Here is an 11,701-nt window from a genome sequence, read left to right as displayed (position 1 = left end):
TGAACAACAGAGAAGTATTATGGTGTGAAGCAGGATGGTTAATGGTAGAATGGAGCAGAAACGGAAATAAAAGAGCTACAGGTGATGGGTTAACTGTGGAAATAGCAGTGATAGCAGAATGAGAGAACGAGAGAAAGGAGCTGTGGATGTGGAAAGCAGAGGCATGGCCAGCGACACACTTTGCTCTCTGGGAGCCGCAGCCCTGATCAGGACTGTATCTGACATGCCCGATTCTGTCTGGTGGGCTGCCCTGCTTTATGGGGGTCATCAGATACTGCATGGCAAGGAAAGGCTCAATAATGCAGGAACAGTCTGCTTGCCATGCTATAATAAGAGCTTCATTACCCTAATTCCTCGATCCCCTCCCCTGCCTTTTCCACCCTTTTCATCGGCCAGGCGTGCAGCTAAAGGCTATAGATGGGACCGTACAGTATCCATTGGGGGGGACCTGCGATGAAGCTGCAGCTTAACGCCCGTCACCCCCAGTCAGCCCTCTGCCTGCTTCTTTCCACGCGTAATGACTCATTGAGAATATTGAGGAAGACGTATAGCTTTCAAGCTGAGCTCTGCCTTCCTCCAATCACATCCCAGCTTCAGACTCCCCTTCCACCCCCTACCTAAACTTATTTACAAAGAGAATCGGGCAGTCCTCACTCCTCCTCACTCCGGTGCTGCACCTGAAGCGCTGCAGATCTCTGCTGAGGACTGCTCTGGGACACTTGGACTCTACTCGGCACTACTTTATTGCTGTGGTGTTGATCTCCCTTGGATCTGTTGTGATCCCCTTCCCCTTGCAATATATCCTTGGGATAGGGGCTGGTTTTGTGTTCCTTTGAAGGATACAGATTGGGATTGAACTGGTTACAGAATATCAAAGGGATGTCCTAAGAAGGTCTCTGGAGTTGGCATCGTTGTAGTCAATCAGGATACAGTAAGTTATTAAGACTTTATCTTATAACACTATATGATGTGGCTTTGTGGATGATTGAGATGATTGAGATACCAAAATCACAATCATGTGAGATATCTACTGATGGAGATTTAACCACTCATCTGCTCACCTTAATACTGCACCCCATGCTATCTACAAGTATGCATAACATTTGGTATTCACATTTCTGTTAAAAATAATCTGACAGTTTAATGTAGACCATCTGTCAAAACAATGGGCAACCAGTAAAACCTCCTGGAAGTCACCTTCTGCTGTCTGGATCACCGTTCTCATAAACTTGTAAAGTCTTCTAGTTCTTGGAGTTAGTGATGAAATGATGGCATTTTGGTGTTATGTGGTTCTAGAGCTGTGTAGCTGGCAGTTTCTTGGGGTGGCAAAGGGTATTTTCTTCTGCCTTGTCCTTAGAATGGATTTTCTATATTGGAATTGCCTTGTTCCATGTATTGTCGCAGTAAATGGAGAAGTCTCATTGCTTGCAAGCTAATATAAGAGCATTTATTGCTTGCCTGTATTCTGCAGGCAATGTGTTCAGATCCTACAATAAGATGAGATTCTGTGTGCCTTTGTTAATAATCTTTGTCCAGTGTGTCTAAGCACTTCTTCTCCCAATAACCATCATCAATTGGATAAAATCATATTTCCATCTTAAAATGGGTAAATTCATTGGCATTCCATAGGTTGTGATTCCATAGGGCTTGCATCTTTATTGCTATCCTTAGATTATATGGAGACCATTGGGTTGGAAGGGAACTAAAAATCACTATAAACAGCAACTAGGTTTTCTGCTTTTCAGAAGGATGCTATTTTCCCCAATTTGCTACTTTATATACAGCAGACATTTCTGTGTGCAATATTGTATACAAATTACAAAAAATAAATAAATCCTCAAATAACTGTGTTTGACCAAGATTGATTCATAGAAATCGGAGGCGAGTTTCCAGGTTTAATGACTAGAACGGTCAGATATAGGAAAGACTGAACTTGATGGACGCATGTCTTTTTTTCAGCCTATGTAACTATGTAACTATGTAACGGTTCCTGCAAAAATATAGGTGAACATTGTTATTAAAAAAAACAAAAAAAAGTTTTGAGTCAAATGAAACATTTTTCATGAAATCTAAAAAATATGAATCAATGAGTAATCACTATATGGCTTTGCCATGCATGTCTCTCACCTCTAATGTATAACAAATGGAGAAGAGTATTATTTTTTTAGTAGGGCTCACATATATTAAAATATTTTTTTAAATATTATTATTTATTGATTTATATAGCGCCATCATAATCCACAGCGTTGTACAATGATACCGTCAGTTCTGCTACCTTTCTTCACAATGCTCTGCAAATTAGCATTTCATGGTCATGTTAAGCATTGTTCATGAGCACATAATCTTCATATACGTTAGACGTTTACTCAGGTGAATATTGGATTATGTGCAATAACCGCTACATACCCAGTGGTGTTGAGTGTTGACAGGTGCTAAAATTAACATTAGCAGCTTGTGGCTCAGCTATTGATGTAAATCCCCACATCTCTCGGTTCTGAATAAAACCGCCTAAAGTTGCAAAAGAGCTGGGAAATAAATCTGTATAATTTTGGAAACATCATGTTATTGCTATGGAAATCATTCCTTCTTTCATTACCTGGAAACAAATAAGAACCCATGTAGTCTGCCCGTTTTTCCTGAAATAAGACTCAGACCTAAATAAGTCATTGGTCTTGTCTTAGATTCGGGATAGCTTGATGCCCATCCTATGTATGTTTAAATTACCTCACTGTATTATACATCTACCGCTTCTGATGAGAGGCTGTTCCATTTATCTACCACCCTCTCTGTAAAGTAAGCCTTCTTTACCCTAAAGGGTTGGGGACAATATTAATTTGTGACACGTTATTAGCTTCTAATATGAGTATCTGGGTATACACAATTTCAAGGTTATGGACAGGGACTTGTTTGTAAAGGAACAGTTTTCCTTTAATATATTGCATATTCTTATTTGGTGTAAAAGTAATGTTTTTCATGGTGCGGTCTTTTGTTATTAAATTTTTTTTTATTGGTTATCTACAACATATATAATAGAAAATGTCTTAAAAATAAATCGTATTCCAATTAACTCCTTATGTGCTTACTATGTGTTCTGCATGCTACACAGGCTCATGTATGTAAGGGTTAAATAGAGTGTAATAGCCATTAGATCCTTCTTTAACTTGTTGTAAAGCTGCAGTTCTACTAGTATTATCCTGGCTGAGTTAGTCCCTGTGTGTATTTTCTTTCTTCAGGTAGAGTACATAAGAACTAATTCATAAAATGCCCATAAAAGAAAAACGCTCATTAAATCCTCCTCTTGAAAGAACAAGATGTTGATGCCCGGGCCGCTAGGCGACACAACTTGAAAAACTAAATGTTTGGTTTTCTTATCAGACGGGTATATAAATTAAGAAATTCTCAATGCTATCAACCTGTTTGATGTTATAATTGTCAGCTGAGGCTAGGCAGAATTGTAAGCCTGTACAATGTTGAGTTAGACGGACAGAAGGACAGGGTTTCTGCTTAGTCCCAAGGAGAGTAGTATTCCATTAACCATACCTTGCGGGACGCGGCCAGGACTGCACACTGACGCCGGTGGGCGGCCCCCTTGACGTCGATGGGCGGTCACCTTGACGTTGGTAGGCGGTCCCCTTGACGTCGGTAGGCGGCCCCCTTGATGTCAGTGGGCGGTCCCGCTGACATCAGGAGGAACACCCCCATGTAAAGGAAAAAATGGGCGGGGAGCGGGGTGTCCTGCCACCCGGAGAATTCGGGTCTTGACCCGGAGAGCTGGAGGACCAAAGCTCACCCGGCAATTCCCAGGTATGCCAATAACCTAAAAAAACCTGTATGCAAGTCTAAACTGTTTATGAAATATTCAGATAAACAATATATGCAAATTAGAGTTTATAATAAATATCCATTTTATATTCTGGTCCATAATTTGGCAGATTACTATAGGTGCGCCCCATGGAGTATTCATGACGTGGTCAGGAGGCTCATCAATATTCAGAAGTTAATAGCATTTGTCAGAAAACTGTAAAAATCAGATTCTATAGAAACGGACGGGAATGTTTTTGAGTTACTAGACTTGAAAAATGATCTCATCAACATAATAAACAATGGAATGGATCTATTCCTAGAAAAAACTTCCATTTCTGTTTATAATGGTAAGACCATAACATTTTTGCTCCAGAATCATTTTTGGTACGTAAACCCTGTATCGCCTAACACTGTCTTTGTTACCCATGTAATTCCTGGTTTACAAAACTCCTAGTCCCTGGTGGTCCTTTATTAGCAGACTAGGATCACAATGGCTTGGCTGCATTATTATTATTTTCTTTTATTTATGTAGCGCCAACAATCTACGCAGCGTTTAATACTTAATATATATTCAAAGGGTATGACAAAAATAGAAGTGGCAGACTAAGACGAACTGATGCATTAGGTAAAGAGGGCTCTGCTCGCAAGAGCTTACAATCTAGAGGTTGCATAGTAAAATTCATTGGGAATAAACAAACCCCCTTTCAATGCCTATGCATGTACGTTGAGCAGATCCGGCAATTTTGCCCGCCAAGATCAAGTGCAGAAAGAGGTGTTCCTGATTAGTTGTTAGATTGTGAAGAACACAGAGCGCTGGGGAAACTTGGATATAATCAAAAGTAGGAAAAAAAGTAGAAAAAGATGTCATGACTATTTTCAATTTATGACCTGAAAAGGAAATCCATTTTCGTCTTGTGTAATATAGGAATAAAGGTTTCACCAAAGAATGGTGGGTAATTTAGTAAGACATTAGCATAGAAGCATAGAATTAGATGGCATTTGGTCCATCTAATGTGTCCATTGTTCGTGATGTACATCAGTCATACGTGTTTAAATTCCCTCGCTGTATTAGCCTCTACCACTTATCTACCACGCTCTCTGTAAAGTCATTTAGACATCTCTGGCACTCTAAGGTTTAGTAATAACCCAAAACCCAACATACCTACTCATTTGTGGTTTAATGGTTTAACTCTTTAAAATCCTTTTAAAAAAAATCTGGTTCAGAATGACCAAAATAACACATTTAATAAGAAATGACCAAAATAGGAAAAAACATTTTTTTTCTGTCTGCAATAAAAAAATACATCACCGCTTGTATTTTTTTTATACATTTTAACTCTTTGAACTGTGAAGTTAGAGGTTTCATTTTGTATGAAATTCTAAATATGAAAGCACTTTACACACTAGTAATATCCAAAATGGATTGAGCATCTGTAATGAGAAGATGCATCAATACGACTGCAAGAGACTGTGCAAACTTCATTATATGAACTAATGGCATATAGCTGTGCGCTATAGGCCATGAAAGATGGTGCTCAGCAAAGGAAGTGGCAAATGTGTGAATTATTACCTTTTCCAAAATAAATATTAATGTTTTCATAATTAATTCTGCTAATGCTGCTGGTTATATCAAGTTTGCATTTAAGCATTTGAAAGTGCCTTGCGGAAAGATCATGGTCAGTGTTTCAAACCTACTTCCTTCAAGGTCGTTCAGGGGCACTGGAGAGAATAGTCTTGTATCTAGAAGTACGGATGACTTTGTCTGACACTCATAGAAAGTTGAGGATTTATCGTGCATGCTCGCTTGGATATAATGTGACATTTTTTCAATAATTGGTTCGTCGGGATGAAGATGAATACGCTGTGTAAAATACTTTGTGTACATACAATTGTTTCAAAGCTACAGGAGAACCTGTGTGTCATTGTAATTATTGATGAAGCAGCAATCCGCTAAGAAAGTCCATTAGACTGTGTAATGCGACTGCCATATAAAATTACGCAATAGAAAACCTGGACTCATATTGACCTTGGAAGTTTTTTATTGAACTTTTTTCATTTAGTGTCCCTTTGTCTCTTGATTTATCCGACTGTGCCATCATCTAGATAATGTTACATATTGTTACTGTTTGCACTATATAGTCAATGTGTGTTTATGTGTGCAAATATCTATATAGATGGCAGATAAGAACCATTCAGCCCATCTAGTCTGCCCAGTTTTCCTGCTGTAAAGGCTCAGGCTTTAATCAGTCCTTGATCTTGTATTTATAATAGCTGTACGTCTATCCCATGCATGTTTACATCCCCTCACTGTATTAACCCCAACCACTTCTGCTTGGAGGCTGTTCCACTTATCTACCACCCTCTTAGTAAAGCAAAGCACCCTTTTATTACATCTCGTCCTGTGACCCTCTAACTTTAGATTATGACATTTCTCCTCCTTTGAAATAAACTATATTATATGATGGCCCTCAAAATACATACCGTGAAAATACCTTGATGCAAATAACTAGTAATTTAACTAAATGCAAAAAACAGGAGCATTAACAGGGATTTCCGCAAATCAATCAACACTTACATGTATTGTGACATATATACTTACATGTAATGTGACATATATACTTATATGTATTGTGACATATATACTTACATGTATTGTTACATATATACTTACATGTATTGTGACATATATACTTACATGTATTGTTACATATATACTTACATGTAATGTGACATATATACTTACATGTATTGTGACATATATACTTACATGTAATGTGACATATATACTTATATGTATTGTGACATATATACTTACATGTATTGTTACATATATACTTACATGTAATGTGACATATATACTTACATGTATTGTGACATATATACTTACATGTAATGTGACATATATACTTACATGTATTGTGACATATATACTTACATGTAATGTGACATATATACTCACATGTATTGTGACATATATACTTACATGTAATGTGACACATATACTCACATGTATTGTGACATATATACTTACATGTAATGTGACATATATACTTACATGTATTGTGACATATATACTTACATGTAATGTGACACATATACTTACATGTATTGTGACATATATACTTACATGTAATGTGACATATATACTTACATGTAATGTGACATATATACTTACATGTATTGTGACATATATACTTACATGTATTGTGACATATATACTTACATGTAATGTGAGATATATACTTACATGTATTGTGACATATATACTTACATGTATTGTGACATATATACTTACATGTAATGTGACATATATACTTACATGTATTGTGACATATATACTTACATGTAATGTGACATATATACTCACATGTATTGTGACATATATACTTACATGTAATGTGACACATATACTCACATGTATTGTGACATATATACTTACATGTAATGTGACATATATACTTACATGTATTGTGACATATATACTTACATGTAATGTGACACATATACTTACATGTATTGTGACATATATACTTACATGTAATGTGACATATATACTTACATGTATTGTGACATATATACTTACATGTAATGTGAGATATATACTTACATGTATTGTGACATATATACTTATATGTATTGTGACATATATACTTACATGTAATGTGACATATATACTTATATGTATTGTGACATATATACTTATATGTATATGTGACAGTGATGTCCGGATCACTGGTATAGTGTATGTAGTTCTAGCAGAATACAAGATACTGAGATAAAAACATCAAAGGGTAAATTAATACAAATATACATCCGTAATCCCTAAAATTAGAATATTTACATTATATTTCTTTAGTAGCTGTTATATTTATTCATTAGTTGTAATTAGTTCTTATTAGATGAAAGGTTGAATACCATAGGTCGATAATAAGTGCTATAATTTAACAGCATCTGAAGAGCCAGAGCTTGAGTACTCCTGATGTACAGTACACTTTTCACCTTCTAAAGCATAAGTGAGCTTCTTATTAGCGCTTCCGAATCTGCTGGCACCCTCTATGCAATATAATATTACAATTTCCTTAAATTAATAAATCTGTTTGTCCCTTTTAACCCTTTGTTTCAGAGTTTTGCCCTTTACAACCACGTTATGCCTACATGTAAGGTCTTTCCGTGGTTAGGGATGGTTTCTGGGAGAACAAGTTTTCTACCTAGAGTTTGTGTCTTTAGCATTATTACAGAAAGTAACCCTTTCTTGTCTGCCTATCCTGCTTTATATTGTGTGCAAGAACTTATGGGGCCAATTTGCTAAACACTAGGGTAATTATGCCAAAATCTGGCAGCGTCAATTCAGACTGTCAGGGTAAAAATAAATATTCATTTTTACTTAGTAGAAAGGAACTGGAATAATACTCTTTGAGAATATATATTTGGCACATATTTGGGCTTCCTGTGAGAACCATTTGTAAGCATTGATACTCTAATTTGAAAGGGAAGTGAAGAGTTAAAGGGCTGTGAGGTTTTTGTCATGTAACATGTGCCCCCAACACTAAACAGACCCGCTCTTTTAGACAGAAAACCGTTAAAGTTGATCTATAACCTTTCCAGATCTTCATCCATCCTGATCATAGTGACATGTTTATTCATCACCATGCATTTATTCCTCCCCTTTGATTGCATCTCATATACCACCTGCGCTTCTTTGGTAAGAAACAGGACTCGTGTAGATCACACTGCACGCATTCTCTAACATTATTACTTTACACACACATGCATTATTATTATTATTCAACAACTGAACATATCAAAATCAGGGCTGCAGCATTCAGATCCGCTCCATTCCCACGGAATCTCCATGGAGTCTCACCGACACTATCACCTGACACAAGCATCAAGAAGCTAGAGACCTCCTAAGGAGGCAATAAAAGATAAAACTCCACAATGTATAATTGTATAAAAATAGGTCACCTATGAGGAAGCGCTGAGTTTAGTGCAAAACGCGTTAGGTTGTTTTCATCATGTCTCCCGTGTGGGATGTGTAACCCGTCTGCTGCATATCAATGTAGTGGATTAAGGATAACAAAAAAGTTATCATTATACATTGTAGTTTGATATTTTATTGGCTTATTCTGATATCTCCAGCTTCCTGTAGATTGTGCTAAGTAATAACTGAACATACATCACATACAAGGTAGACAGCAACTCGGCGCAGTACAAACAGTATACCTACACCAGAAAGTGATGTAAAACATAGAGAGACGCCAATAATCACATCACATGTTAAACATTTAACACCGGGGGCTCAGAAATAGTGTCTCTGCTGCAGGAATAACATCTGAGAAAGGGAGAGGGGCAATCAGAAGAGTGAGGACTGAAGATTAATCCTCATCCTTGATGGAGCAGTCACTGAGCAAGCTGAGGATCTCGGACAGTGACCTGTTCCCTAACCATTATCAGGTGGTTCCTGGAAAACCATAAAGTGTCCTTAACACACCTAACAAAACACTCTTTTTCCCCCTCTCCACTGAGCCTTTGAGTTAGTTTCACAGCAAAGCCTGTGCAAAATGACACTGCCAGAACAAATGTAGTGTCCGCTAAACTACGATGCACTGTGGGCAGTGTCTGAACCTGCACAGCCCGCTAGCTTTCAGGAATGTTAATACGGGGAGGCCTCCCTTAATGGCCATCCATTTCATGTCTTCGTGTCTATATGTCAGCCTGCTCAATGCCACATTAGTCCAACCTATCTTTGCTGTGGCATCAGAGAGCCCTGGAACCTGCTCCAATGTGTTATTAACTCTGATGAGTTTATGGATCACCCTAGAGGACCACAAGTCCGGTTTAACTCCCTCCAGCTGGTGTTCCTTCACAAATCTGGAAGCATCCTGGTAAAGCCAGGGTATGTGCCAGTTGTAAGCAGTGGAGCTGCCCTACTTGTCTCATTTTAGGCTTCTCCAGAGACGTAGCAAGTAAAAGAAAGACATAGTGTTCTTGGCACAGCCATTTGTAGTGGCTTTCAAGGTCCCACGCACACAGTTGCACACAAAGGATGCTCTCAGTAAGGTTGGTATATCAGGCACTCATTTGTCATCCTTGAAAGGGTTCTTGTCTATGACTGTGCACTTTACTGCCCCAGAAGAAGGCAAAAACTGCCCTGGTGATGGCTTAACTGGGTCATGCCTAAACCATTTACCACAGCACAGGAAGAAGGTTGTTACGCAGGACTATAACTTTCCCCTCGATGGTAAGGCTCCTAATGCTTTCTAAATCAAATTACTTATCTATATAATAATGACAATAATAATTCACAATGATTATATGATATAGTACCTGTAATTAGCAATGTTTCACCAGAAAGTATCTTTAGCAACATATAGTAAAATCTGGAAAATTAAAAAGCATTGAACGTTGTTATATTGCAATGATTTATGAGGTTATTAGATTGTCTTTAGAAACCTCTGTTTCATTTGCCTGTCCCTCAGGCTAACTTGAATTTCATCTCACTGCTTTAACGCCGAGTTAAGCGCAAGCCCTGGTACCCTTAAGACAGAAGAGCTGAGTTAGCCTTGTGTATCATATACTTAATCCAGTGAGTTAAAATTCTTCAGTGACTCAACCACACCGTGTCCTATCCCCTGTGTCAGATTTCATTTTTAAATTATTTAATAAATGTATTCTTCTTTCCCTCATGGTGTTTGCGAATCCACAGAGTGTAAATAATTTAGTTTTTTTTTTAACTTTTTGTGGTGGTCTGTCATTGTCATCGTTATGTTTTTCTATGAGTAAAACGTGAAGACAGATCATATTATTGTGTCTTCAGTACATTTCACTGTTTATGACAATCCCCTAAAAGGTAGTTTTAAAAAAAAGGTATATTTTTAAATTTTCTGCTAGTTTTTCCTATAAAGGGTTCTTTAATGCCATAAAAAATAAAATCTTTAAATTTTAGGTGTATAATTATTAATATTATTTATACAAAGTGTAACAATGCTTTACATTTGAGAGTCACATAGTAATTTCAGTTTAAAAAAGACACAAGTCCATCAAGTTCAACCATAATATATTGATATAAACCAAATACTCCATAACCACATACAGTATACATATACATATACATTGGAAGTACAGGTTAGAGTGAAGTCAAACCTGTAGTTTCCCAGGTCTCGGGGTGTTTTTTTTCTCTATTATTATTATTATTATTTACTGTTTTATATAACACCATCAAATTCCATAGCGCTGTACAATGAGCAGACTATACACCCACTCCCTGTCCACTTTCCACCTACTGTCTGCCTACTCCACACACACCAAAGGCTGTCTGGGGCTAGCCAAGACCCTTCATAAAGCCTTCCCTCCAAAAGAGGGAGAGCTGCGAGTTGCCTTCCCTGAAAGTTCCCAGGTATGCATGTAATGAAATGTCTAATTTGTTGTAGATCAACTTAGTACTCTTAATGTAGACAGCTCCTGTAGCCTTGCTTGGATGTGTCAGAAGATATTAAGTGAGAACTACTTGTCATCTCTAAGCTTGCCCGTTCTCCTCATCTTTGACTACGTAATTTTCCAGCATATTATGGTCCCCATTAAAAAAGAGTCCTCTTCTTAGCAGGACGGTATATTTATTTATTTAATGCTACAGCTGCAGTGAACTTATTTGTTATTTTCTGACATCTGGAAATACAGGACATATCATTAATCATAATGTTCAGCAGACATAAGCCAGTGCATCCTGACAGACAAACAGTGGGCCTCAGTTAAAATATTAAACAAGATGTAAGAACATAAAAACCCATAAGGTAATGCGGGTAGTGCGATTGGTTTATTATAACAAAAGCAACGCCACTGGCAGCAGTGTTTAATGAACAGAGTCACAGTCACTGGTGGATCAAGTTTATCTCCTAAA

At 37.4% G+C, this 11,701-nt stretch overlaps 1 protein-coding gene across 1 annotated transcript in view; it reads left to right on the top strand.

Annotated features, from left to right (window-relative positions):
• Positions 1–679: 679 nt before the first annotated feature.
• Positions 680–11,701, top strand: part of CALCR (calcitonin receptor) — a 93,554-nt gene continuing 82,532 nt past the window's right edge. The window contains exon 1 of the mRNA XM_053466426.1: positions 680–931. The gene's annotated coding sequence lies outside the window, so the exon portion shown is untranslated. The remainder of the gene's footprint in view (positions 932–11,701) is intronic.

Source organism: Spea bombifrons, chromosome 5, assembly GCF_027358695.1.
Source record: "Spea bombifrons isolate aSpeBom1 chromosome 5, aSpeBom1.2.pri, whole genome shotgun sequence".
NCBI classification, from domain to species: Eukaryota; Metazoa; Chordata; class Amphibia; order Anura; family Pelobatidae; genus Spea; species Spea bombifrons.
Note: the sequence above shows the minus strand (reverse complement) of the source record. Positions and strands in the feature narration are given on the sequence as shown.